This window comes from Canis lupus, chromosome 6 (genome assembly GCF_048164855.1).
Source record: "Canis lupus baileyi chromosome 6, mCanLup2.hap1, whole genome shotgun sequence".
Classification (NCBI taxonomy): Eukaryota; Metazoa; Chordata; class Mammalia; order Carnivora; family Canidae; genus Canis; species Canis lupus.
The window spans coordinates 1,015,974-1,041,272 of record NC_132843.1 but is presented as its reverse complement, the minus strand read 5'-3'; the positions used below and the strand labels follow the sequence as shown (position 1 = coordinate 1,041,272).

General features: G+C 54.1%; 1 protein-coding gene and 1 long non-coding RNA gene across 10 annotated transcripts in view; one reads left to right on the top strand and one right to left on the bottom strand.

Annotated features, from left to right (window-relative positions):
- LOC140634874 (zinc finger and BTB domain-containing protein 7C) overlaps nt 1-25,299 on the top strand; it is a 335,185-nt gene that overhangs the window by 189,918 nt on the left and 119,968 nt on the right. The window lies entirely within an intron of this gene.
- On the bottom strand, nt 1,654-22,345 carry LOC140634875 (uncharacterized). 2 transcript variants are annotated; one of them, XR_012032203.1, is made up of 4 exons: nt 21,957-22,345; nt 14,079-14,151; nt 5,000-5,204; nt 1,654-4,830 (listed from the first exon to the last, which is right to left on the bottom strand). It is a non-coding gene; the product is annotated as an uncharacterized lncRNA (long non-coding RNA). The 2 variants fall into 2 exon arrangements; XR_012032202.1 differs by lacking the exons at nt 1,654-4,830; nt 5,000-5,204 and adding an exon at nt 10,107-10,675 and having other exon boundaries at nt 21,957-22,342.

Here is a 25,299-nt window from a genome sequence, read left to right as displayed (position 1 = left end):
AGATGTTTGTGACCAAGCACACGGTCCGCTCTGGTGCCCACACCACAGCCAGAAGTGCTGGGGACAGGAGTACTTAGGGCACACTTCCTGGGGACAGAGGGGCTTGAGCTGGAAGAGAGGCCAATGGAGGAGGGACGCCATCTGAGGGCGGAAGAAACAGGTGCCAGGCTGGGGATGTCCAAAGACCCGTGTGGAGGGTGTCACAGCCACAGGTCTGAAGGGGAGGGACAAGGATGCTGGTGACACTGGGCAGGACCAGGTGGTAAAGGGCCAGAAGTGGCTTCACGGATGGTTAATGTGCAAGGACTCAGGACAGAGTGAGGTATCCCTCATTTGGGTAAATAAAATTAAGTTTCTACCCGTCTGTCTGTGATTCGTGTGAAAGTGGCCACAGGGATTTTCCACCAAATCCGAGGTTGTGTGTGAGATCAATACAGACACTGGATGCATTACAGGGAATCCACACTGGGGAGCCTCCCTAGATCTCAGAGAGAGAGAGAGAGAGAACGAGAGGGATGGCCCTCTCTGGACAGCTGCAGCTAAGGGCCGCCAGAGGCCCGTGAGGTCAGCGAAGAGTCATCCCGAGCTCCAGGTGGACAGTCGCCAGGATGGTGCTCCCCATGTCCACTCACTTTTCTGCGGGGCTGCTTCTCGCATAGGGAGCTCTAGGTACACCCAAGATGAGGGGCAGCTGAGATTTAGTTAGTTGATCAGGCTTAATTATCTGTTCCCAGCAAGCAGAGGATGCTGGCATGTTCTCAGTCTCAAGAGTCACAGCCAGTATCTAGGTGGCATTAGCAGCTCACATCATGCTCGCCAGCATCCTCTCCTACGGGCTTTGCAGAGGCTCTGGAGGTACTTCCATTTTGCAGGTAAGGAAACTGAGGCCAGGAATAAGTATTCCTCTTGAGCCCACTAGCTAATAGGTGATAGAGCTGACATTGGTGCTGACCCTCCGCTGCGCGTCACTGGGTCTCTGACTGTGGGACAGGCCTGCTGGGTCTGCCCCTGGCTCCTGCTCACTCGTCCCGGAGAAGAGGATCTGGGTGGGCCCTCAGGGGTCTGGTTGTGGGGGCTCTCTATTCTGACCACTTGGCATCTTGCTTGTGCTGGCTTTCTTGGGGTGTACAGGGTCACCTGGCAATCTTGGGCCAGGCAGGAAGGTGGTGATGGCTCTGCTCTCAGAGAAAAAAGCTCATGTGTGTGTGTATTTCTACCACCTCTGGAAGGAAGGAGGCCTCCCTTTGGAGCCAATGTTTGGCCGATTCAGGTCGAGTTCCCAGAAGCAGAGCTTGAGGCAGAGATTCAGGTGCTGTGATGCATCCAGGGAGCACTCTTGGGGAGTACTTGTCAGGGAGAGAGGAGGATGTGTCAGGACAAGTCTTTCCTTGGCTCCTTCCATGTGAATTGCAGTGCACGGATAATCTGGCTTGGCAGCCAGGGGCAGGCCTCAAATAACCCTCATTCACCACCGGCTATTCCCACGATGGTGCTGCCGGTATAGCTTCCAAGGCATGCCCTTGACCAAGAGTGAGGGTCTGGAGAACATCACATGCAAAGGCAGCGGGGGAGGAGGTGTCCCAGCCAGAGAAGGGGATCTGGCCAGGGGGCAGCGTTGCATCTACTCCTCTGCCTGTCTACACCCCAGCTGTGAAGACAACCAGATGTGGTTTTGCACCGGACTTAGCAGTAATTTTTATCGTAGTAAGCTTGCATTTTAACAGCGTAGGTATTACGATAGAAATCGGTAGTGCCAGAATCTGTCTTCACTGAAATAAGTATGTGCTTTTTTTTTTTTAAACTGTCACTTTATTCTCAATAGGTCATACAGTCCCATGACTCTAAATGCAAACATACCAAAAGGTATACAGTGACAAGTCTCCTTCCCATGTCTGTCCCCAGGTGGCCTGGCTCCCCTCCTGGTGACACCCTACGTTACCAGGGCTTGGGGTTACTTTCCGAGGACAGTCTATGCACACCGACAACGGCGGGGGGTAGATTTCAAAGCTTTGGTGCGTCTAATGCAATACAGTGAGACAACCGCTGTCGGTGTCTTCCTTCCAAAGCAGATGAGCTCAAATGTGCCTTTTGTTTGGAGAGAGAGAGAGAGCGAGAGAGAGAGAGAGAGAGAGAGCAATCCACCCAGTCTGCTCTCAACAGAATGTTCCAAATGCATCCAAACCCGACACTTCCAAACTTTTTAAAGTCACTGTATATACAATCTATGTTGGAATTGCAAATTTTTACTACTTCCTCATTAAGGCAAATCACCGATAAAGAGTTCGAGATGCTGTATTACAGCCCTTGAAAGCCTCAAATATTTAAAATAATGTAAAATTTCACAGAATTCACCACCTAGTCCCAATTATTCCAGCCTCACTGTATTTATTGCCTGATGGCATTTGCATATTGTTCAATGACTCACTGCAACGGGACTCGTTACTCCTGTGTGTTTAGATGCCCTTTAGTGCCAGCACCTTGTAGACTCTTCACCGTGTTTTCCTTTCATGGAGTGACTGCCCAGATTCAGAGGTGCTTTCCCAGCACAGGAGCTGGCTGGTCAGTGATGGAGGACCCTCTCCAGGTCGGGGAGCTCCCTGTTATAGGAGGTGAAAGAATAGCCAGGACACGTGTCTACAAAGTCACACAGGAAGTGTATCCCCTGAGTGCCAGGGGGCGGGGGGCAGGTTGGCTACCCGGGTCCTGTCCTGGCTGAGTGTCCTGTCTCTGGAGCTTCATTATCATTATTGCCTTGATAGGCCCTTTACCTTGTTTGAAATCCAGGCCATCGTGCTCATGCTCTGTGAGCTTATCTTCCCAATTTTGGTTTCCCGGGTGCTGCCTAATGCCTATAAATGGCCAAATAGAGAGCTGACTTTGTAATCTCATAGGCCTGGCGTGTGCGTGTTTTTTCTTGCAAGCAAACTCCCCCCTTTCCCTTCTCCTTCATGTTCATACTCTCTCTGAGGTTGCCAGAAAAATCCTCTAACTTGTGCCTGACCTGTTTCAGCCCCGAGACTGATTTTGGTGGCACCCCCATGAGGCCAGGGGGTGAAAAAAAAAAAAAAAAGAAAAATCTCATTTCCGTCCAAGAAATGGAATCATTATCTTGATTGAAATAGTATCTTCCCTCAACCTGCAACCAGATAAAGCATCAAATTGGTGGGGTTTCCTTATCACTGCACAGTTTGCAGGACGCTGAATAATGGCCTGTCAGCTGCCTCCGGTGGGCGGGTTCTGAGAGGCAGAGCCCACAGCCCTGGGCCTGATCTGGATCATACAGTGTCTGGTGCAGCCTACAATAATTCCGTTAACGACAGCCCTTCTTCTGTTAAAGCGAGCAGGCTGTGCCAAGCCTGGAACAGCGCGAGAGACGCAACCACTGCTGTAACTGTGGGGGAGGTCTTTAATTAGACACCATTTAACCTATAGGAGCAATTGCCCGAGAGACTAAATGCTGTAGATGTTTATCTGTCCTGGAACCTGGTGCCCACGAGGCCTGCGTTTTCCAGGACTGCAGTCAGAGTGCGGGGTATGGGGGTGAGAAGGAGGGCTGGGTCCTAGTTTTGGGTGGACAGCCAGAGGCCAGCAGACCAATGCCTTTGGGAAGGAAATTGAAAATGCTGTGGGCAGGGAGGCAGGAGGTCTGGGTTCCAGGGGCCACAGTCTGCTCGTTGTTCGGAGAGGGTGACGTGGGGGTGCCCGCAGGAGGAGGTGAGGCAGTGTTTGCACAAAGTCCAGAATACCAGCTGTACCCTCACCCCTCTCTGTCCCCCATGCCCTGAGAGGGGAGGCGCTGCTGTGTCCCAGGCCCTTTTGAGGGCTTACCCTGTGGCGGGCCTGTTCTAACCATTTTACATGCATCGATTCACTTAATCCTCACCGCAGTCCTATGCATTAGAAATTCCTATCATGGGTCTTTGGCCAGTGAGAAGGAAAAGAGAGGTTAAGTAACTTGCCCGAGGTCACCCAGCCAGGAAAGGGGTGGAGCTGGGATCTGAAGCCCAGCAGTCTGCCTGGAGCTCTTGCAAACTTAGAGTAGACTGCTTCGGGGCCACATGCTATAGTTCAGACACGTGGGGGCTTTCACCAGACCTTAAACGTTCATCCCGTGATAGGGAGAAGCATCTCTGTAATGTTCCAAAAGGCACAGAGGTGGTTCCTGAGGTGCACGTGGGAGGTTGAATCCTGTTCTGGCCAAGGATCCTGGTCTTGGGCTCCTGGGAGCTCTGACCCTCTCTTCACGTGGGATCCCGCCAAACGGTCCCCAGGGATCTGCGCACTGCAGGGCCCTGAGGCCCCAGGGGAGGCAGGGTTTGCCCCCCATTTCCCTGCCCCCTGTCTAGTTCATCCCCTGACTTCCTGCAGAGCCCTCTGGAGGCTCTTGGCACTGCCCTGTGGGCCAGGACTTCCCCAGAGAAGGAACCAACCCCCGCACCTGCCCCAGGCCTGCTTCATTCCCCTTGCCCCCCAGGCACAACGTAGGTGGAATGGAAGCCCCTGTCTTCAGAATCTTGTTTTCAAGAGGCCTGCCGGCCTGCCAGTGAGCGTACCTGATTACCATGGTAATCACCAGCCGACGGCGTGATTGTGTAATACATTTCCATCAGAAATATGAACAGGTGTGCAGGGGAAATCAACAGTTATCAACAAGCCAGGTCTGGGGTGATTAATAGTGAATTTGGGATTGCTCAGAGAAACAAAAGAAAAGAAAGAAGAAATACCTTCATTTGTGGTCAAGGTCCTTCCTGCCCTGCCTCGCTCCCCCTGGGTCTGCTCACATTCCTCCTCGCCCGTCCTTCTCCTCCTTCCTTTCCAGGGCGTAGCCGGCTGTCAAATACACCTCCTCTAGGACGCCCTCCTTGGGCCACTCAGCCTGTGGGAAGTTTTGCCTCCTCTGACCGGTTGCAGCCCCCCACATGGGGCCCTGTGTAGTCTCCCTCCCTCCCAGCCAGCTGGAAGCCCCCCTCACCCCACCCCACCCCGTCGAGGGACATACCTGGTCTGCTCTGCAGCCGTGGCCACCAGGCATAGAAGCTGCTTAGCCAGCTCCTATCAGCTGGAGGCTCCTCAAGGCGGATGAACCCCTCACCCACACTGAGCTAAGAACCTCATTGTCTTCCTCGGGGTCCAATTAAATCGCCACTGTGACACGCCTGGGTGACTCTAGAGCTCAGGATGCCGAAAGCCAGATTTCTGTGTTCCTGAGGAGAAAACAAAATTTGCTGGCATCCGGGTATCCCTTCCAGGGACCAATGCAGCAGCGGCAATCCAGAAGGACAAATGCAGCACTTGTGACTCCTATGCCTCCAGGTCACTGAGTCCTCACCTCCTCGACCCTCTTTCCAAACCAGTTGTTCTAGCTCTGGACATGGGAAACCGTGCTCCTGAGACCAGGAGGGGTCCTCCCGCTCCCACCTGCTGCAGGCCCCCCGGGGCTCCTTGGGAGCCAGTGTGAGGCTGGGGGGCTGTCCTGCGCCGGCCTCTTCGTCCCCGTGAGGGGGAGGCCGAGAGGCTTGAGGGAGGAAAGGCCTTCTTCACTCTCGAAGAGGACAATACATCAGAGAAGCCACCAGACCCGCTCCGAGGATGTGAGAGGCATGAGCTAATATTTTGATTTTTTTAATAGAATGAATAATAAAGAGCCCTGAGTGTGTCTTGGAACTAATTTTGAAGAACACGTGCTGCCACATGCTCCTCGAGTTGAATCGGATTCCTAAAGAGTGGATAACAAAAGGTTTAAACCGGGGGAAAAAAAGACATTCCTCCGCCAACTTTTCTCCCTTTTAATTCTCTTCTTTCGATGCTTCTCGGTTAACAGTAACTTTACGAAAAGATGAAATACAGTCAGAGCAGGAGGCGCTGAGCCTCGGAAGGACGCCTGAAGTGGCAGCTCCGGCTTTTGTTCTGCTGCATGAATGGCTCCAAGGTGGGTCCCCTCCCCGGGTGCAGTAAATCCAGGGCCTCGCGGGCAAACAGCAAACAACCAGGACAGACGGACAGACAAGGCACCACCTCCCTCCACAGGTGTCTGCCTCCACGCGGTGGGGCCAGGCAGGAAGCAGGTGGTTTGAAGAGAGTTGAGTCCAAAGGCCAGTGCAGGACAGGGAACCCACAGGACCTGGGGCAGTAGCCCAACCCTGGGGCCGAAGGGGCAGGGAGAGAAGGGATGCTGGAAGCAGAGACGGTGAGGGTGCTGTGGAGGGGGCCACCCTGCCTGGGCTGTGCCCTGGGGCGCCCCTGTAGTCAGGGAAACCAGGCATTCAACATCTGCCCTCCCTCCCTCTGTCCTCCCCCTGGGGCCCCTCGCGCTTCCAACAGGAAGGAGCACAGAGGGGAAATGACCTGTGCTGTGGTCCGTAGGGGTCATGGACAGGGTGCATGGACAGGGTGGAGAGTGGGTCTGAGGGGGCCAGTGGACACAATGTGGCACAATGACTCTTCTCCAAATGACAGAACAGGGGCAGAGAGGGAGCCCAGCATCCTTCTCAGGACAGGCCTGGGTAAAGGCCAATTTTAGGGTCTCCAAGAAAGTCCCCGTCCAACGAAACGTGCCTCCTCCCCAGCCTATTCTCCAAGGGTCACTGTTCTTCCTACCAGAACAATACTGTCACAAAGAGTTCCCCTGCGAGAGGAGAGATGGGCCATACTGAAATGCCACATCCGATCCTACAGTAAGAGAAGGAGCTGAAGGTGGGGCAGGGTGGGGGTTTGGTGGGGTGACAGCTGGGGCAACCCTAGCAAGACGCCTGGGAGTCTCTAGGAGTGGGTCTTGTAGGACGTTCCAGCCCGAGGGTAGACGAGGAAAGTGGGTGTCAAGCCGAGAGCACCGGGCAGCAAGCTCCCAAGGCCCAAGCACGACGGGGGGGCCATCCGCCTACAGAGGAGTTTTTGCAGGTGGCCGCCAGCCTGAGGCCACCCCGAGACCGCTTGCTCGTCCTGGGGTCACAGTCCTGCTGGAGACCGCCGTGGGCCTGGGAACTGCAGGCAGCTCCCAGGCCTGCACCCTGCGGGGGTTCCTGCTGATGAGAAACGAGACCCGTGAAGCTGTAGCTCACATTGACTGGCCACAGAGCTGATAAGCCCTTGCCGGTGTCGTGTCATGTGTGTCCAACGGTCCACGAGGTGGGCATCGCCCTACAGCGGAGGAGCAGAGGCAGGGAGGAAAGTCACTGGCCCAAGGCCACATCTCCCAGATGGCTTGATTTTCTGCACTGCCTCCCAGCCTGGCTGCCTGCCAGAAGTCCCCTGGACAAGCAGAGAAGGTACAGAGGGGCCTCCTCTGTACCTGTGGAGAAGTGAATGTCATTCGAAAGTTGGAACGTGCATTTAAAATCATTTTATTTGGAAATGATTTCAAATGATGGAAAAACTACAAAAATGAAAATAGTACAAAGATGACCTTTATTTCCTTGTATCCTAGTTACATCTGTTGTTAAGGTTTTACCCCACTTCCTCTGTCATGCGTGCTCTATCATGCATACGCACGCGTGCACACACGTGCACATAGGCATTTTGTCTGAACCATTGGAGGGTAAGTTACCCCTAAATACTCCGGTATGTGTCTGGTTGATCAGTAAATGTAACACAACTACACACATGGGTCTGATTTACCAGTATACCATTTGTATTCCAGTTTTGTCAGTGAGCCTCCGAGAGCACCTTGCCCTCCAGGAGCAGATCCCAGCTAGGGGCCAGGGGGTTGCATTTAGTTGCTGTGCCTCTTTGGCCTCCTTTAATTGGGAACATTTTCACAACCTTTCTTTGTTGTTTACGACCTTGACATTTTTGAAGAACACAATCCCCCCTTCTTATTTTCAATAAAATATTCCCGATTTGGGGCTTGTCCAATGCTTCCTGGTGGTGAGATCCAGGTTACACGGTCTTGGCCAGAATCCTGCCTCAGCAGTCTTGGGTTTTTGGGTTTATTCTCATGCGATCTCACACTGGTGAGCCCTCCCGGTCCTCTTTGGTCCTCACTGGTGATGTAAATTTTAATCTCCAGGTCAAAGTATTACCTATTTCTCTCCTACGTGGTAATTGTCTTTGTTCTTCCTTGAGACTAGTGTGTGGTCTATGGAGAGACCCTTTGAAACCCGGCGTATACCCTGCTCCGCATCAGCTTTCCGCAGGGCTAGTATCTGTTGATGTCTCTTGCCTGATCCAGTCCTTACCAGGAGGGCTGCAAAGTGATGCTTTCCTGGCTCCAGTGCTCCCTCCGTATTTATGAGTTGGCCCTTGGCATGCTGCAGTAGCACTGTATACGGAGGCGGTATACGTTTACCATTAATAAGCAGTAAGATGTATTTGTTATCTGTGTGGACTGATGAGTTCCCATTTTTCTGATAGTTTATTATTTCTCACTGTGCTCAATTATATTTTGGTACATAAATTGGCCCAGACTTGACGGGTAGGAGCCTCTACAAGCTGACTCTCGTGATATTTGTAAATGCCGCCATCCCTGTTGCGGAGCACTTTCTTTACTTTCTGGAATGAAAAGAGGTTCCAGGCTCATCATGTACCTGCCATGAATGAGCCCTGCAACCAGTCCTTTCTCTGAAATGCCTGGTTCCTTTCAGTGGGGAGTGGTATTAGAGACCAAAATCTGGGCTCTAAGAGTACCCACTACTGCTGGGTGTCTTTGCCTCTTTGCCCTTTCAGGGGGTGGAGCTAGGAAATACGTGCATGTGTGTACACATTATCTTTCGTATGTGCATGTACACGGATATATACACACGCACATAAACGTGCATATGCGCTCACATGTTCGTATGTTACAAGTCACAGTCCCTGTTAGTACCTCCAGTTCCAATCCACCTCTGCAGGGCTGCTGCTTGTGTCTCCCCCCGTTCCATATTCATATGTCCTTTCCCCACAGTGAAAACCTCAAAGCTGTCAACACATTCAGTTGTTTGCTTCATCCTATGTTACATCAAGAGTAACGTCAAGATGGCTTCACGGCTGCAATAAACAAACCTTGCCCTCCCACCTCCATCTCTGCTGCGTTCTTAAATAGCTCCAAGGAGTCCTTTCTTTCTTTCCTTGGCCTTGGTGGGCTAAGAGTGCTTATTAGAAATACAGTCAGGTTTGTTTTTTACACTTTGTTTTCAGTTTTAGGGATTTTCCCCCCCTCCCCTTCTTATTGGTTTAAATTTTCTTAAATGGGTAGAATGTTAACATCCTCTCAAAAGCCAGAACTACACAAAAAGCTGTACTATGAGATGCGTCACTCTCTCCTGCATTCCCACAGCCCCATTCTCCCCTGCAGGGAACCAACTTAATTCTTTTATGCTTACACTTCTATTGCTTTCTGTAGAGGTAAACACGTTTTTATGTACGTCTTTTAATTTTCCTTTCTTTTTATACACAAAAGATACCCTATCATATATGCTTTTTTTTAATGCTTTGCTTTATGTGTTCAATATCATTTTCTGTAAGACACTCCACGCCAGTTCATAGAGGTCCTTTCACATTCTTTTTTATAGCTACACGGTACTCCCCATGTGTGCACACCATCATTTGTGCCACCACTATCCCCAGGATGACAGTTGAGGTGGTTTCCTGTAGTTTACAATTCCAAATAATGCTGCAGCACTCAGGCATGTGTGTTTCGGATGCTTGGGAGTGTATCCTCAGGGTCAATGTCTAGGAGTGAGCTTCCTGGCTTGAAGCCTTAATATGTACGGAGTTTTGTTAGGTGTTTCCAGAAAGCCCTCCATGGGGTTGTACTGGTGTGCTTTCCACCCCGTTTTCTCATGACCTTGGGACAGAAGGTGGTGTCAAATTTTGGAATTTTTTGCCAATCTCATGAGTATGAAATGGTACCTTAGTGTCGGTAGTTTGGATTTGCATTTCTCTTATTATGAGTGCAGTTGAATATTTTTCCTGTGCTTAAGGATAATTTTTATATTCCTTTTGTGAATTGCCCATAATTTGCTCATTTGCCCACTTTCAAGCTGGGTTTTTGGTTCTTTGTCTCTCAATGTTTAAGACCACACACACACACACACACACACACACACTAATGATCTTATTTCTTTACCTATGATAGATGTGGCAAATATTTCCTCCCAGTTCGTTATTTAACTTTGACTTTACTTACGGTGTATGCCACAGAAATTATTTTTATTTTTATGTAGTTGATTCCTCAGTCTTTTCTTTGGTTGCCTCTGGGTTGTCAGTCACAGATAGAAAAACCTTTTTGTACATTGAGGTGATCGAAGAATTCACCCACGTGGAAACACAATTTTAATGGCTATATACTATTTCATTGGAAAGAAAAATCATTGTTGTTTATAGATGCTAAGAGGCGAATTGGGATGGCAGGCAAATGCAGCAGAGGGCAGAGGAGGAGGGACGGGAGCATGTTGCAAGGGCGGGGGTGTGAAAGCCTGGCTCCCAGGTGGTTTCGGGATGAACAGAAGAAATGGGTCTCTGCCCCTCAGCCACAGAGGCTCAGGCAGGGAATCAGCCCCCCTGGGAGGACTATGGGAACTTCAAAGGAGAGGCGGGGAGGGATATAGGGGCAGGGCAAGGGTAGGGCAGAGCTTCGGGAGTCCTCACCCTCAGGCTGTGTCAGTGCGTGAGCGCCTCCTGAATGTTGCTGCTTGGGCACCTCACTGGCTTCCCCCAGGTCTTGGCTCTTCTCTGGGGAAAAGTGGGACCTGAACAGGGCCTGAGATGAAATGAAGGGTGCATGTGTGTGCAGACCGGGGAGTGGCGAGGCGTTGGGAAAAAGAGGGGCGAGATTTCATTCTGGAGGGGGTGGGAAACCACTTCAGGACTTGAAGCCATTTAATAAATCCTGTCAAGTTGGGGAAAATGGGGTCGGTGACTGTCTCTTCCCAGAGCCACTGTCAGGATTAAATGAGGTAATCAACGTAGATATTTTCCTTGGGCAGAGGGCCTGGCGTGGAGTGGAAGCTCGGCGAACGTGAGGCTCTTGTACTTGCGGGTGTTTGTTGGGGGTGGGGGTTCTACTGATTCTCCTCATCGGGTCTCAAGTCTAGTGCCCTCGATGCAGTGGGACACCAGTGGGACTGTTCAAATCATGGTGCCAGAGCAGGAAGTCTAATAATCAAACCTTGAAGTAAACCATCTGTCCGCTCTCTGGTTGAAGAGGAAGATGGCTCCAAGGTATCCATGTTATAGAAATGGAAACTGAGGCCCAGGGAGGGTCACACAGCATGTTGATGGCTTACAGGAGGTCCCTGCTGTCCCCCAGGAGTCCTCCCAGAAGAGACGTGGGCTCTCAGGCCCTCCCAGCGCATGGCCCTGGGGAAACGTGTGCCGTGGGCCTCCCACAGAAGCTTCCCAATAGCTCTGGGTGGCCCGCTTCCTCCCGGGCCGGGCTCCCCTGGAAGGGAGGAAACCCCCAGCCAGGAGGAGGCAGCAGCCGGGTGAGGTGCCACCACAGGACCCCAGGCCTCTGTTGCCCTGCTCCTCCCGCATCAGCTGCAGCCCGACAGGCACGTCCCCCCCCCTTCCCCGCCGTGACCCCGCGAGGCCAACCAACCAAGTGTGTGGAAAACTAATAAGTCTGTGGCCCTGTGGCTGGAACCCGTCCTTCAGAGCTCGCTTATCTGCCTCTCCCCGGGCTCCTGATGATTGAGGCCAGGAGGTTGCCGGAATCTCTCGGACCACATTTAGGAGGCCAGGCATGGACACGGGCTCTCTACCCCTCCTCTGGCAGAGAGACCCCAGGGTCCCTGAGCAGAGCGCCTCCTCCCCCAGGGCCCACAGGTGGCTGCCCTGAGATTTAAGACGTGCTGGGAAGCCCCCACTCAGACCTATCTTCCCACTGGAGGGCTGCTGAAAATACTCCTTGCAGCTTCTTCAGCCGCTGCCCATCGCTCCAAGCCTGTCCGGCCTTGGCGCCCAAGCCCATGCCACGTGTCCCCAGATACCCTTCTCAGTCCTTCAGAATGAAGAAGAGTTCCATCCCCCACCCCCACCACACCCCCAGCCGGCACAAGGAGGTCTCAGCTTCCTGGGCAGGCCTTGCCATGTCGGCCCTTCATCCAGGTGGCTGAGAGCAAGACTGCCTGTCCCTTTCCGTGAGAACGACCTGAGAGCTGGAGCTACTTCTCCTTCAGCTCTGACTCCTCCCCAAAGGCTGAGCCACCGTGTCTCAGACAGTGGGTGCTCAGTGTTGAGCTGCTGAAATGCAAGTGGAAAGACCGCAGTGTTCAGGAGCCGGAAGTATGCTTGAACTCTGGCCAGGCACTTGCTGAGTGTCCTGCGGAAGCCCCTTCAGCTCTCTGGGCCTCTATTTTCCCGTGTATTAAATGGAATGATCATATCTGCTGTGCAAAGCTATGGCACCAATAAAGTCGGCTACGTGCCCAGCCTGGTGCCCCGTAGGCCCACGTCCATTCATTCAGACACTTACTATGTGCCTTCTTTGTGCCAGGCCGCGGGGCAGCCAGAGGGCAATGAGCTAAGGCCTGAGTACAATTCTGCACGCTGACATTGGGCGCCCACTCTGCCCGGGTCATGCTGGGGCTGGTGCCGGGCTGATGGGTGCAGCATCCCTACCCTCAAGGTGCCCGTGGTCTTTCCCATCATGGAGACTGTGGGTTTTCCAGATCCTTTCCAACCATGCAGTTACTGAGATCAGCCCCCAGAATTTCGTGACGGGTGATTTCCAGAATATACCTCACTGAGTTGAGGCCCTGGCTTAGGTATGCGAATTGAGGGCCAAGAGGGAGGGAGGATTCTTTTTTTTTTTTTTTTTTTAAGATTTTTATTTATTTTAGAGAGAAAGGGAGAGAGAGCACAAGCCAGGGGAGCAGCAGAGGGAGAGGGAGAAGCAGGCTCCCATGGAGCAGGGAACCTGGTGTGGGGCTTGATCCCAGGACCCTGGGACCATGGCCTGAGCCAATGGCAGACGCCTCACCGACTGAGCCCCCAGGTGCCCCCGGGAGGGGGAATTCAAGGAACAGGGCTGGCTTCCTGATCTCAGAGAGCTCTCTCTGTGTCACACCCATTGCTCTCCAGAAGGTGTTGAGATGGCCAAAGCAGGCCTCAGTCCCTGCTGTGGGGAAACTAGATGTGGGTCAGCCAAGGGAAGGGGCTGGGAGACTGCTTTGTCGTGCTTTAAGAGTCAGGCCTGGGGGATCCCTGGGTGGCGCAGCGGTTTGGCGCCTGCCTTTGGCCCAGGGCGCGATCCTGGAGACCCGGGATCGAATCCCACATCAGGCTCCCGGTGCATGGAGCCTGCTTCTCCCTCTGCCTATGTCTCTGCCTCTCTCTCTCTGTCTCTCTGTGACTATCATAAATAAATAAAAATTAAAAAAAAAAAAAAAAAAAAGAGTCAGGCCTGGGAGCATTGTAGGCCGGGAGTCTGCAGGCACGGGGCGGGGGGTGGGGGGGAGAGCAAGTGAGGCTCTAAGCCGTCTTGTGCCAGGGCAGTTGGACCTGACAGCCCCAGGTTCTAGTGCCCCACTCCCAGTTGGGTGGCTGACAAGTGCCAGTTGAGTGTGGGCTGTGTGCAGAGCCCGGGGTACACTCCCTGTGGAGTCAGGAAGTGAAGGGTTCCTGCCTCAGGCAGCAGACCATCTTTGGGTGGGAAAGCACCACACTCCCATGACATGGTGGCAGGGGGGCAACCACAAGCCCCTGTGGCCACACAAAAGTGTGACTCCCATCATCTGTCATGTGTGCGGAGAGGATGGGCCTGGAAGATGGGGTGACCCCAGGGAGGGTGGGCTAACCTAGGAAGGCTCTGGGGCAGGCACCTGGGTGCCCAGACCTCACAGGCTTTCCCAGGTTCTCACTTCCTTTGCTGAGGGGTTCATGGGTCTCCTCCTCCTCCTCCTCCTCCTCCTCCTCCTCCTGGCCATCTCTGGATGTCTGAGAACCAGCAGGAGTGCCAGCCCCTCCCCCAATCCAACAGCCAAGCCACACAAACCCGAATATATACGAAAATGCTCATCTTTGGAGCTGTCCCTGGTTTGGTGTGCTCTCCCAGGGGCAACACTTCTCTTTGTTCTGGATGCCTCTCCCCCTTCTCCCAACCCAACATTTCTTGGGGTGGGGGGTTGGACCTTGGGACCCCAGCTCTCTTCTCAGCCTACCTGTCCATCTCTGGAGAGGCTGCCAGGCACACCGGGAGCTGTGGTGAATGGGTCCCCGTCCATCAGGTGCTCCCTGAGCAAGAGGAAGGAAGATGCTGGTTAGCCAGAGTAGGAGGGGGTGCTGCTGCGGCACAGACCTGGCAAAGGCAACGCGTCGGACCACTCCTCGCTGGTGGCAGTTAGGCAGTGAGGAGCGCCATCGGGTGTGTGCAGATGGTGGGAACACCCTTGATCACTGGCCTGAGCACTCACAGGTGTTGCTGGGGGAAGGCCGCCTTTGGGATGAGCACAGTTCACATGGGGCTTTTGGTGAAAAGCTAATGGAATGACATATTAATTGCATATCTGACAAGTTAAGAGAAATAAGGGGTGGAGGGAGGAGATGGGGTCAGGGAAACACAGAACCCTTCCCCATGCTCCCCCGTAACGGGGAGAGTGGGCAATTTATCTCCCACCACAGGACATTTCTGAGACCAAAGATGGCCATTATTATAAGGGAAAGCAAGTGTAGAATGAGACTTTCTCAGTAAACAGGAGACTTTGGGAGCCGGTATAATTGGCTGTCGGTTGTCCTGTTCATTTTGCCCGTGAGCAAAAAGAAAGAAGGCTTCACAGCCCTCTAGGTAGTTAATGGGCTGTGTGACCCTTAGGATATCACCTCACCCTCTGACTCCTGGTTTCTCTCCCATAAGTTTCATTCATTCATCCTGCAGGCATTATTTTGTGCCTTTCACGTACAAGGCAATGGGCCAAGGGCTGGAAAGTCAAAAGTGAAATCACATGGTCTCATCTGGGGACCTGGAACGGTTAAGGAACAGTCGGGGGAGGCTGCCTCTGACATATGTCCAATTGAGTGGCACAGATAACGGTAAGGAAAGAGCAAGGTGGGGAGCATGTGCCCATTTTATGGAAGAGGAGCCTGAGGCTGGGATGGCATCACGTGCCCAACAGCACACAGCCAGGGAGTGCAGAACGGAGGTGCAAAGCCTACGCCGCCTGGCTATAGCGTCTGTGCTCCTTCCTTACCCCTCACCTTCCTCTTCTCCACGCCCCACTGGTTCCTCCTCCTCAGCCCCATCCAACCATCTGGCCACAGCTCTCATGGTGCAGACATTCGCCCCCTGCCCCAAGGAGACAGGTCAGGAGCCCCGCAGCAGGTCCCGAGGTGGCTGCGGGTCTTGGCCAGAGCACATCCCTTCCAGCCTTCCGAGCAGAGGGGGTGGCGGACAACAGCGCGCTCAGCCCCCGGGGACTGCTCAGGGGAGCGGGAAGGTCTGCGAAGCCCTGGGCAATGCTGGATGCAAAGGATGGGAGACCAATGGTACATTCTCTGTGCAAGCCCACCGAAGCAGTGACCGGACCCCAGGGAGCCGGACCTGCCCGAGGTCTCACTGGCATGTGCCTGCATCTCACACCGGTACTTTGTAGCCTGGGTCCTTCCGCTAAGGCATTGCCCCCCTCACCTCTCCATGGGCGCCTACCCTTGGTTTTAATGTTTCAAAAGCAATTATTAGTGAGATTGAGCGGTGTGAGCGGTAGTAGCGGGCATTTCTACTTGGTGCTTTTCCTTACCGATTTCCGAGAACTCCTTAGACCATCGGATTAAAGGTAGGTCTGTCGTGCACAAGTACCTCCTCCCACCCAGGTGACTTTCACCTCGGACTGTGGTGTCTTTAGGGCCTGAAGGTTTCTGACTTAGTCGAGTCGTCCCTTATGGTTTATGGGTTTTGCAGCACGTGGAGGGAAACCTGCGCGTTGACCGTGTACTTGTCAAAAACACAGATTTGCCAGAGCATCAAGGATCCAAAAGGTTTGGTACAGATATCCAGGAACGCTCTTGCAGCAAGCAAATATTTCCCAAGGGCCTCTCTGCCGGGAGGCCCAGGATCACTGTGGACCCGCCCAGCCCTCGTCCTAGACATCTCGCCCAGCACCCCAGATTTTGTGCCGGGCTCTGCCCTTTGCTCTCCTTTGCTTGGCTGATAAGCTCAGCGAATCAAATATTTGACTGTGCCCTCAGAGTATGTTTTCCTGGTCACCAAGGCCAAATCCGGGCACAGGGACTTGTTTTTCCTTTTGGTCACCCTGTCCTCCTCCCCTGTCCCTTCCCCGTGCTCCGAAAGGCATCTGAAGATTCTACTGAAGCTGTTTTATGGGGGCGGGCACCATTATCTGTTGCTGCTTTCATGGCAAACTTTTCACAGAGCCAAGTACAGAAAATTATCTTTTCAAACATACCCTTTGATGTAATTTTATAAGATCTGCGGTAATTGCCCTAGAATCAGCTCAGAGGAACCTTGAAATCCAGTAGCTGCTGTGTTATAAAAGAAGCAAGAAGCCTGGGCAACCAGAAAAGCACTATTAATCCTGTTGGGGCTCATCCTTACTAATTCATTGTTTCTGGAAAGCGGGGGAGAAAGATTGCTTTGAAAAGTTTCTTGGAAGGACCCAGAATCTATTTGCTAGCGTGCGTGTGCACACGCACACCCACCTGCGGCACTACAGGGATCTGCATTTAACATTTCAAGTGGGTAACTCAAGCATTAGGTCTGTGCTGGGTTGGTGACTTTGGTGTCCCCATGTCATAGTGCCACATGCTTTCAGGGTCCTTTTTTTTTTTTTTTTTTTTTTTTTTTTATTTGCTGGGCTGAGTCACAGTCAACTGCAAAGAGGCAAACATGGAGGCCCCAGTAAGGGAGCAGCTGGCAGGGAGAAGGAGCTGGGCCAAAGGCTCAGAATAGCTGGTTCTGGCGCCAAAGGGTGAAAAGGGCAGGGGAAATGGGTAGGCTGGGACCCGTGGGAGGGGCAGCCCGGACAGGGAGAGGAAGTGAGGGTGGGTGTGTGGCTGTGGCCTGGGGATGGCTTGTCCCGGAGACGTTTTCAAAGTGGAGATTCAGGAGTGGGCGAGAGGCCTGTGAGGGTGGAGGAACGGTCTGGACTTTGCCTCTGGCCAAGGAGGGACTGGACACAGGGCTACGTCCGGATAGCCATCGTGCAGAGGGCAGACGCAGGCGGCTCTGGGGGATGGGTGGATTGGGCTTCAGCGGGCCAGGAACAGGCAGGGTTGAGCAGAGATCAGGGCTGGGCTCAGCTGAGGGCTTCCAGCTGAGGACGGGGTAGAGGCTGCCTGGGGCACGGGGACAGAGCGTCGGGAGCCTCCCTCCTGCTCAGTGTACAGGAGGTGCCCACTCGGTGTGCCAGGGGCCTCACTGGCTGCATCCCAAAGGGCTTGTTCCTGGTGGACAGCAGTCTCCAGGGCCACATCAGCAAAACCATCACCTAGTATTTATTGAGCACCTACTGCATACTGCGTGCTGGACAAGGCTCTGTGCAGAAGTCAAGAGATGTCTAATAAGCAAACATAGCGAGTACTAAAAAATTGGAGCCCTTGGCAGCCTCTCCCAGCTAGAATCCCAGAATCTGAGGAACTGGAGGAGATCTTTCAGAGATCAGTAGGTTGGGTCACCCCCAGGGCTTGGATTGCACACTGCCATCCTTGCCAACTGCTGAGTGAACCCTGAAGGCGCCGGCAGCTCGTCACCCCCAGGGCTCCTGCTTTCACCTTGGGGCCACACTGACCAGTAGAAGGAACATGGAGGGCAGGAGAGCACCAGTCAGGGGCTCCAGGCCCAGGTCCTTCACCTCTGGGCCCTGGGTCTTGGAGAGCCCCTCGGTGCCTCAGCCTCCTGGTCTTTGCCCCCCGAGCCGGCCACACAGCCCCAGCCCACCTGCCTTGCGGAGCTGCCGTAACAGCACCTCGCCCTCCAGGCGGGGATCAGCTGTTCACAGAGGGCTTTACCTGCCCATCTGAGCCATGGTGAGGAGCCCTGGACTTAAATGAGCATGGGGATGCGTCTTTAGCCTCCACTCTGTTTCCAACTTGCTCCATCAGCACAGAGCCCTGCGGGGAAGCCTTGGTTGAGCCGCTGGTTTGCACTTTGTAGGTGAGCTAACCCAGGCTCAGAATGGTTAAGTGACACGTCCAAGGACACGCACATCCAGCTTGTGACGGTGGGCTGTCTCCTGGCACTCCAGACCCGTGTGCCTCCCACCCCACAACTCTGTGCTCTCAAGGGAGATCAAGAGACGATAGCAATCATAGGATCCGCCAACTGTGCGGGTTCACTTACTGCAGCGCCGCTGCGTCAAGCTCCTCCCCCAGAACAGCTTGGGAAAACAGCACAGCGGCCCTCATCAAGGGCCTGCCCCGTGCCAGACCCATGACCTACCATGTGCTCACCGGCCCGGCCCAGAAGCACCCTCTGAAGCACGTAGGCAGTGCATCTTGCGAGCCCAAGAGAATCACTAATGTGGCTCCCAGAAAGCAAGGAATGCCCTGGAAGTGGTCTGTTCCGTTTTCTAAAAGCAACACATGTTTTTCATCGTTCTCCATAATCATCTCTAATTTTTAATGTATGAGGGATTCTTTTTGCCCAGATAGTTGAATAAAACTGAGCATCAGAAAGATCAGCCACATCCTATCCTGTTTCTTCGCATCACTTCTGCTGTTCACCCCCACTCTCAAGTCACACACTGGGGTCCTCCTCATCTTCATGACAATGCCACCCCCTGGGTATTTTCATGTCCCTTTAACAGATGAAGATCTGAGGCCCAGAGAGGTCAAGCAGGGTGCCCTGAAACACTGCGCTGCCACTGCCCTCCTGCCACGTGGTAGATCTGTGAAAGAGACCTAGTGGTGCGAGCTGGGGAGGAAGGCTTCCTGAAGGAGCGGGGGACCTGAGCGAGCTGGCGGGGGGAGCCCTGGCACACAGAACACACAGGGCTGCCCCAGTGACCTCAGGGGAGGAGGAGGTCCTGACTGGTACCACAGATGGCAGGAAGAGAGGGGGAGATTGCTGCAGAGTGTCTGGGCTCAGAATGGGGGCATGGGGCGCTGAACATTGGTCGGGCCACCCTGTTTCTCGTCGGGGGTGCAGTGCCCAATGCACTCCCTTCACGGCCACCTGAGACAACACAGCACCCAGGTTCCAGAGGCATCGGAGTCTCCTCTTCCCTTCCTCTCCCTGCTAGATGGGGATTCCTCTTTCTTTCCCCCCTTAGATGCTGCTTCAGTGGCCCTCTGGGGGAGGCCCATCCACCTTCAGGAACCAGGGGCACCTAGCCTCCCCAGGACTGGTCCTCCCCATAGGGACACCCCCAGACCCCGTGCTGTGCCGGAATTCACACCTCCACCCTATCCCTGTATCCTGTGAGGGAGGCAGGCCTTTGTGGCCAGTGAGAAACTGAGAACCTGAAAAGTTGAAGAGTCTGGCTTCCTATTTCAGAGAACTGGCTTTGCAGACCAAGGACAAATGTTGTATGATTCCACTTGAGTGCAGTACCTAGAACGGACAAATCCACAGAGACAGAAAGGAGATTCAAGTTCACCAGGGGTGGAGGGAAGAGGCAATAATTGGGAAGTGATTGCTTAGTGGTTACCAGTTTTGTTCGGGGTGCTGAAAACGTTTTTGAAATCATGGTGATGGTTGCACAGGGCCACGAATACAATTAATGCCACTGAATTGTGCACTCAAATGGTTAAAATGGCAACTTTGAACATATATATATATTTTTTTTAAGATTTTATTTATTCGAGAGAGAGAAAGAGCACACAAGTTGGGGGGGGAGCAGAGGGAGAGGGAGAGGGAGACTCCCCACTGAGCAGGGAGCCTGATGTGGGACTTGACCCCAGGACCCTGGGATCGTGACCTGAGCTGAAGGCAGACGCTTAACCAACTGAGCCCCCCAGATGCCCTGATCTTATATATTTTGTACCACTCAATTTTTTAAAGTCCTTCTCAGGTAAAGAGGTAATCAAAGAACATCAGTCAAAAAACAATGTGCAGGAAATGTATCAAGCAGGTGTGCCAGACAAGTGTGCCAGAAACCCAGCTCTGAATCCAGGCCCCACAGGTATTAGCTTTGTGGGCAAGCTGCTCAGCTCCCTCTACCCGTGTTTCCTCATCTGTAACGTGAGGTTATGGTGAGGCTTCTGTGGACTGGTGTGCATGCAGCTGGAACAGAGCAGCAGAAGCTCTGTGATGGGCGGCTGTCATGGTGATGGTGACGGTGTTCGTCACTACTGTGAAGCAGCTTGAACTCTCGGAGTTTGGGGGGTGGGGGTTGGGCTGGCCGCTGCCTGGGGCTCTGTGGGGAGATTAATCTTGAGGGTAGGGAGAGGGGTGGGTAAGCCGGGGAGGACAACTGGGGAGCCAGTCTAGGAAGCTCATGTGCATGGGTCGAGTGGCAGGTTCTGTCTCCTGAGGCATCCCCAGCAGGTGGGGCAAATACCAGAGCAGGTCTCCAAATGGTGTGGGGTTTGATCCTAGAAGGGCCAGGTCCCCTCCTTCTGCTCCGGTTTGCTACCCGAATATGCACAAGGCCATAGAAAGTGGGTGATGCTCCAGGGCTACTCATGCGCATCCCTGAACACTCATTGTCTTCTTGCAAGAGTAGCCTACCTTGGAGTGTGAGCCCCCAAGACACGAGGAACTGGAATGATCGGTAACTGTTTGCTCTGGGTAGAGCCATTCAGGCCAATAGGACACGGGGTGCTCTCTGCTCTGAATTGCTGTGTGAACTTCACCTTGTTGGTGTGCAGCTGCCCTCCTCTGTGAAATGAAGTGTCTATGTGTCCTTTCCACCAGGAATGCTGGTGCATTTTGTGACCTTACTTGTCTGTCTTCAAACAGAAAAAGGGGCTGCCATAACTTGATCAGCAGCAGGATTGATAGAATCGTTTTGGTTTAAGATTTACTAAGGAATGATACGGCTTGGCTCCCTATACCAGCTGGATGACTTGGGGCAAGTTGCCTAAATTTTCTGTGCCTCCGTTTCTTCATCTAAGGACAGCAACAGTCCCTATTTGAGGGCTCGGGGGGGGGGGGGGGTGGGGGGTGGGAAGGGAGGTGATGAGGGAGATGGTGAGGAATCAATGAGCTAATATGTGTAAAGTTATTAGAATAGTGCCCAGCCCGTAGAAGGGGTTTAGTAAACATCTGGAGCTGCTTGCATGTGAAGAGCACTGTGCGAGCTTCCCGAGCAATCCAGGGAAGCCAGAGGCCCAGTCTCTGAATTCTAGGGGCACGTTGGCCTTTGCTTAGTGACGCAAGATAGTCTCCCGTGATACAATACAACGAGAAAGTGCATCATCCAAGTGCATGAGTGTAAGTGCTGGAGGGGTTCTGGGCAGGTCAGGAAACGAGGAGGGCCAGGAGAGCATTTGGCCCAGGTCATGGGTAGGCAGAGAACGAGAAAAGGGAATTCTACCTGAGGGTGGATGTGGCCGTGTGTGCACATGTGTGTTTGGAGGTCTGTGTGTGTTTGCTAAGAGAGCATGGACAGTGGCTTACCCCGGAACGGGGAGCCTGGGCCTGGGGACCCTGAGGCAGAACGAGGATCTGTGTCACAGCCACACACACCTCTCATGCCTGAGGCTGTGAGCGGGAATATGCCTGCACCGAGCACAGGAGCAAGCCCTTGTGCATAACCCAGGGTGTGATTAATTTAATTATTTCAAAAGCCCCTTTGGTATTTCATGAGGGTCATGCCCCAGCTGTGGGCTGGACTACAACGGCAGCAGGTTTCAATAAAATCAATTAATTTAATTTGATTTGGTTTTATGTACTTGGAGCTGGTGCCTCTTGAACTCGGTATGAAAATTATTGCAGAATAAAAATGCATATTAGTACTCAAGCCCAGTGTCCTTGGACTCTCTTCAGGGAGCCTGCAGCACTGATCACAAAAGCAAATGCCCCCTGGCCTGGCAGGAGCCGCTGCCCACTGCTCCCGCGCTCACCCCCACCGGCCTTGGACAGTGTTTATGGGGGTGAGGTGTCCGTCTGTATGGCTCCCTCTCTTCCAGAAGTGCTTTCTTACCTGGCAGTGAAGTGAATGCACTTCCATTTTGCTCTCATGAACGGAGCTCAGAGGGGTTTGGAGTGGCCTCGGTCTCCAGCTCCTGGACTGCCGTTGTTAGCTGAATGAAATGGGGACCCTCTGCTGCCGTAGCTGACACCTCGACCGTGCCCCCTGAGGAGACACATGGACCTGTGCAAGCCCCTTCACTTCTCCGTGCTTCTGTCTCCTGTCCACGAGTCAGAGGGCTGGGTGCCCGCTTGCGAGGCTCCTTGCAGCTCAGGGTCCTGACCTGCAGGACAGCTGCGTGCCCTGGACAGCCCTGCCTCCTTCCTGCTCCCCCACAGAGGGCCCGGAGCCAGCTCCCTGAATGGCCCACGGACCGCACCCTGCCTGCACCTCCCAGCAGGAGCGGCTTCTCCCCCACATTCCTGCAGGTCAGAGCAAGTACTGCTTTCAAGAAGGGTGGAGGGTTACGGCTCAGGGGCCACCCTGTCATTTTACAGATGAGGGAACCCGTGTCCGGAGTCACACAGCCAGAGCCGTGGGCATGGACGATTTCAGCCACATTCACCGTCATTATAAAGGGTGGGGATTTTGCTCAGGCTGCGTTTTCCAACCGTTCCTTTCATTCCTCTTTTTCCTGTTGAGATGGGAGATGGCCAAGCCACCTCTGGGGCCTCCCCAGTGAAGCAGATGCTGACACCAGCCATTCCGGAGCCACTGCAGCCCTCTCCAACCCCTCGCTGCCTGCTGTCCTAGTGGGAGTGGGCTGGGGGTGCATTCCTCCGAAGCACCCCCCACTGATGCCTCACATTCCGCTCTGCCCCTCCCACAGCCCCTCCTCCCCACCTGGCGTTCAGCACCAGCTCAGATCCCCTGACTTGGTGATGTGTTTTGCACATAAGTCTTCCCTCCTCAGCGCTCCTCCGTGGCAGAAACTGAGTCTGTCCTTTCTGTCCTCATTCTCTTTACTCCTCCAAGCCTCTCTCTTGCGACAGGCACCCTGACGTGCTGAGGACTGCCCGGCATACTCTCCTCACAGCATCTGCTTAATCCCCACGCTGGCTCTGCAGAGTGGGAAGGATGGTCCCTATTTTTCTGTTGGGGGCCGTGGCTCGGAGAGAAGGTCGCACAGCCCAAGTGACAGGGCTGGGATTCAAGGCCGCGGTCTCACTCCCAGATGCCTGCACCATGCCAAGTGGCCTCTCCTGCACAGAATAGGTGTTCAACAGATCTTTAACGACAGATTATACCATACTCTTCCCTCTGCCAACAGCAGATGCCCCCGGAGAGATGATGGTGATGATTACTAATGCTACTACTAACAGTAATAATAATTATTCTTCTCTACCAAGCAACTCTTAATGTGTCATGCACCAAAACAATGCCCTGAGAGGAGGGTTCTGTGATCGCCTCCACTTTACAAATGCAACTACTGAGGCAGAGAGAAGGGACTTGCCTAAGGTCACCCAGAAAATAAGTGAGCTGGGCTTCAGTGCAGCCTGCTTTTGAGGCCCAGGCCCCCAGCCTCCCCGCCCTAAAATCTCCAGGTGAACTGGAGTCCTGGGCTCTGCGGGGCTCCAGAGTTCAGGTAGCCCGCCCGGCTGTCAGGGCCGCTGGCCTGGGGGGGGCGGCAGGGGGACCGACCCAGCAGCGGGCGGGGCGGGGGGGGGGGCCGACTCGGTGTTCTAGGCCCTCGGCCCCTTCCACACCCCGCTGCCCCTCTCCCCGGGCGGGCGGGCGGGGCGGGCAGGGAGGAGGGCGCGGGCGGGCAAGAGTGCCAAGGGGAGGCGGGAGCACCGCAGGCGCCAGAGGGCGAGGGGCGCGGAGGAGGCCAGGTAGGGCTCCGGGAGGGGCGGGGAGCCTGTGGCCAGGGCTGGCCGGGGTTGTGGTTACATCACAATCTGCTTTCTGGGGTGGGGGGGTGGTTGGGAGAGGTGGGCGAACCAGCCTGAACCGGCCGGGCAACTCTCAAAGAGGGGCGTGGGCCCTGCGAACTGTGGGTGCTGCCCAGCACCCTTTATCCTCACCCTGCTCAGAAATTTTTCTGTGAATCCGCCCTGTTGGCTTAACAGTTGCCCCCATGACTGTTCCACCTCTCTTACCCTGCCCTGCCTTCCTCCCCTTCTCTCCCCTCCCCTGCCCTGCCCTCCCCTGTCCCCCTCCTCTCTTGCCCTCCCCTCCCCTCTCCTCTCCAGATTGGCTCCTCCAAGGAATCAGTTAGCCAAAGGCAGGCACCAAGCTCTTGCCCTCAGCTGTCCCACTGCCACCCTCTCCTGGAGGACTCTGGTGCGTGCCCTCCCTTGCTCTTTCCCTGCCCCTCCCAGGGCTCTCTGGGGTATGGCAAAGGAGCTTAGTGAATCAGAGCTGAGGGCCCTCCCTCTGGCCCCAGCCCTTTAGGGGCCCTTTGGGGTCCCCCCCTCCTCCTGTGGCCTTGGAGGGCCTAGTGCCCACAGACCCCTGCGGGCAGAGAGGAAAGACCTAGGCAGCCCCAGCAGGGTAAGAACCTCACTCTTCCCCAGGCTGTCTGCATTTTGCAGAGGTTTCTGAAATGGGACCTGCCCTGCCCCCTCACTCAGCAGTTAACTCAATTGGTGGAATTCCAAAGGCTGGACACCAGACTGGGGAGGGGATGTTCAAGGCAGGGGCGCTTTTCAAGGAGCCTGGATCACATCCAGAAGGGCACCACCGTCTCCCTCATGCCCCCCCCCTCCCGCTGTCCTGCCCCTGTGTCTCTCTCAGTGACCGTTCGACTTCTAATTCATCCCCGGAGGCTCTGAGTTCTTACACTTCCAGGTGGCTAGTGGACACTCTCCCTGTGGCTAATGGGAGTTTCGTGGCTTGCTGAGCTTGTGTTTGTCACGACTTTGCAGCTTTTTGACCAAGATTACCACAATCTATACATCAGGACTGTTAGGAAATTGTTTAAATAACTAGGATCTTTAACAGAACTGGACCACAGACATCAACATCCCAGTCCTGGCTTTTGTGGACGGAGGCCATTGAGATGCAGAGAGGAAATGACCTGCCCAAGGTCACACAGCTTGTTGGTGGCAAGGCTGGGACTCTAATTCACCTCCTAGCTCTGGGTCCAGTGTGCTTTAATTTTAGGCCAGCTCTGTGTTAGGGACCTAGCTTAGCACCTGGGTGGCACGGAGATGAATGACTGAGGCTTCAATGAGGAAGTTGGAGAAATACAGCATTTCGCAGAAGTGAGAAGACCCCGAGGTCCCCCGGGAGCCTGGGACTCTAGCCCCTTCCCGCTACCCTGGTGAAACGTCTCTCCAGGGTAGCTGGAGACCACCAGCAGGAGCCTAGCATCCTCTTTGGTCACTTCGGGCCTCGTCATTGTGCCCAAGGA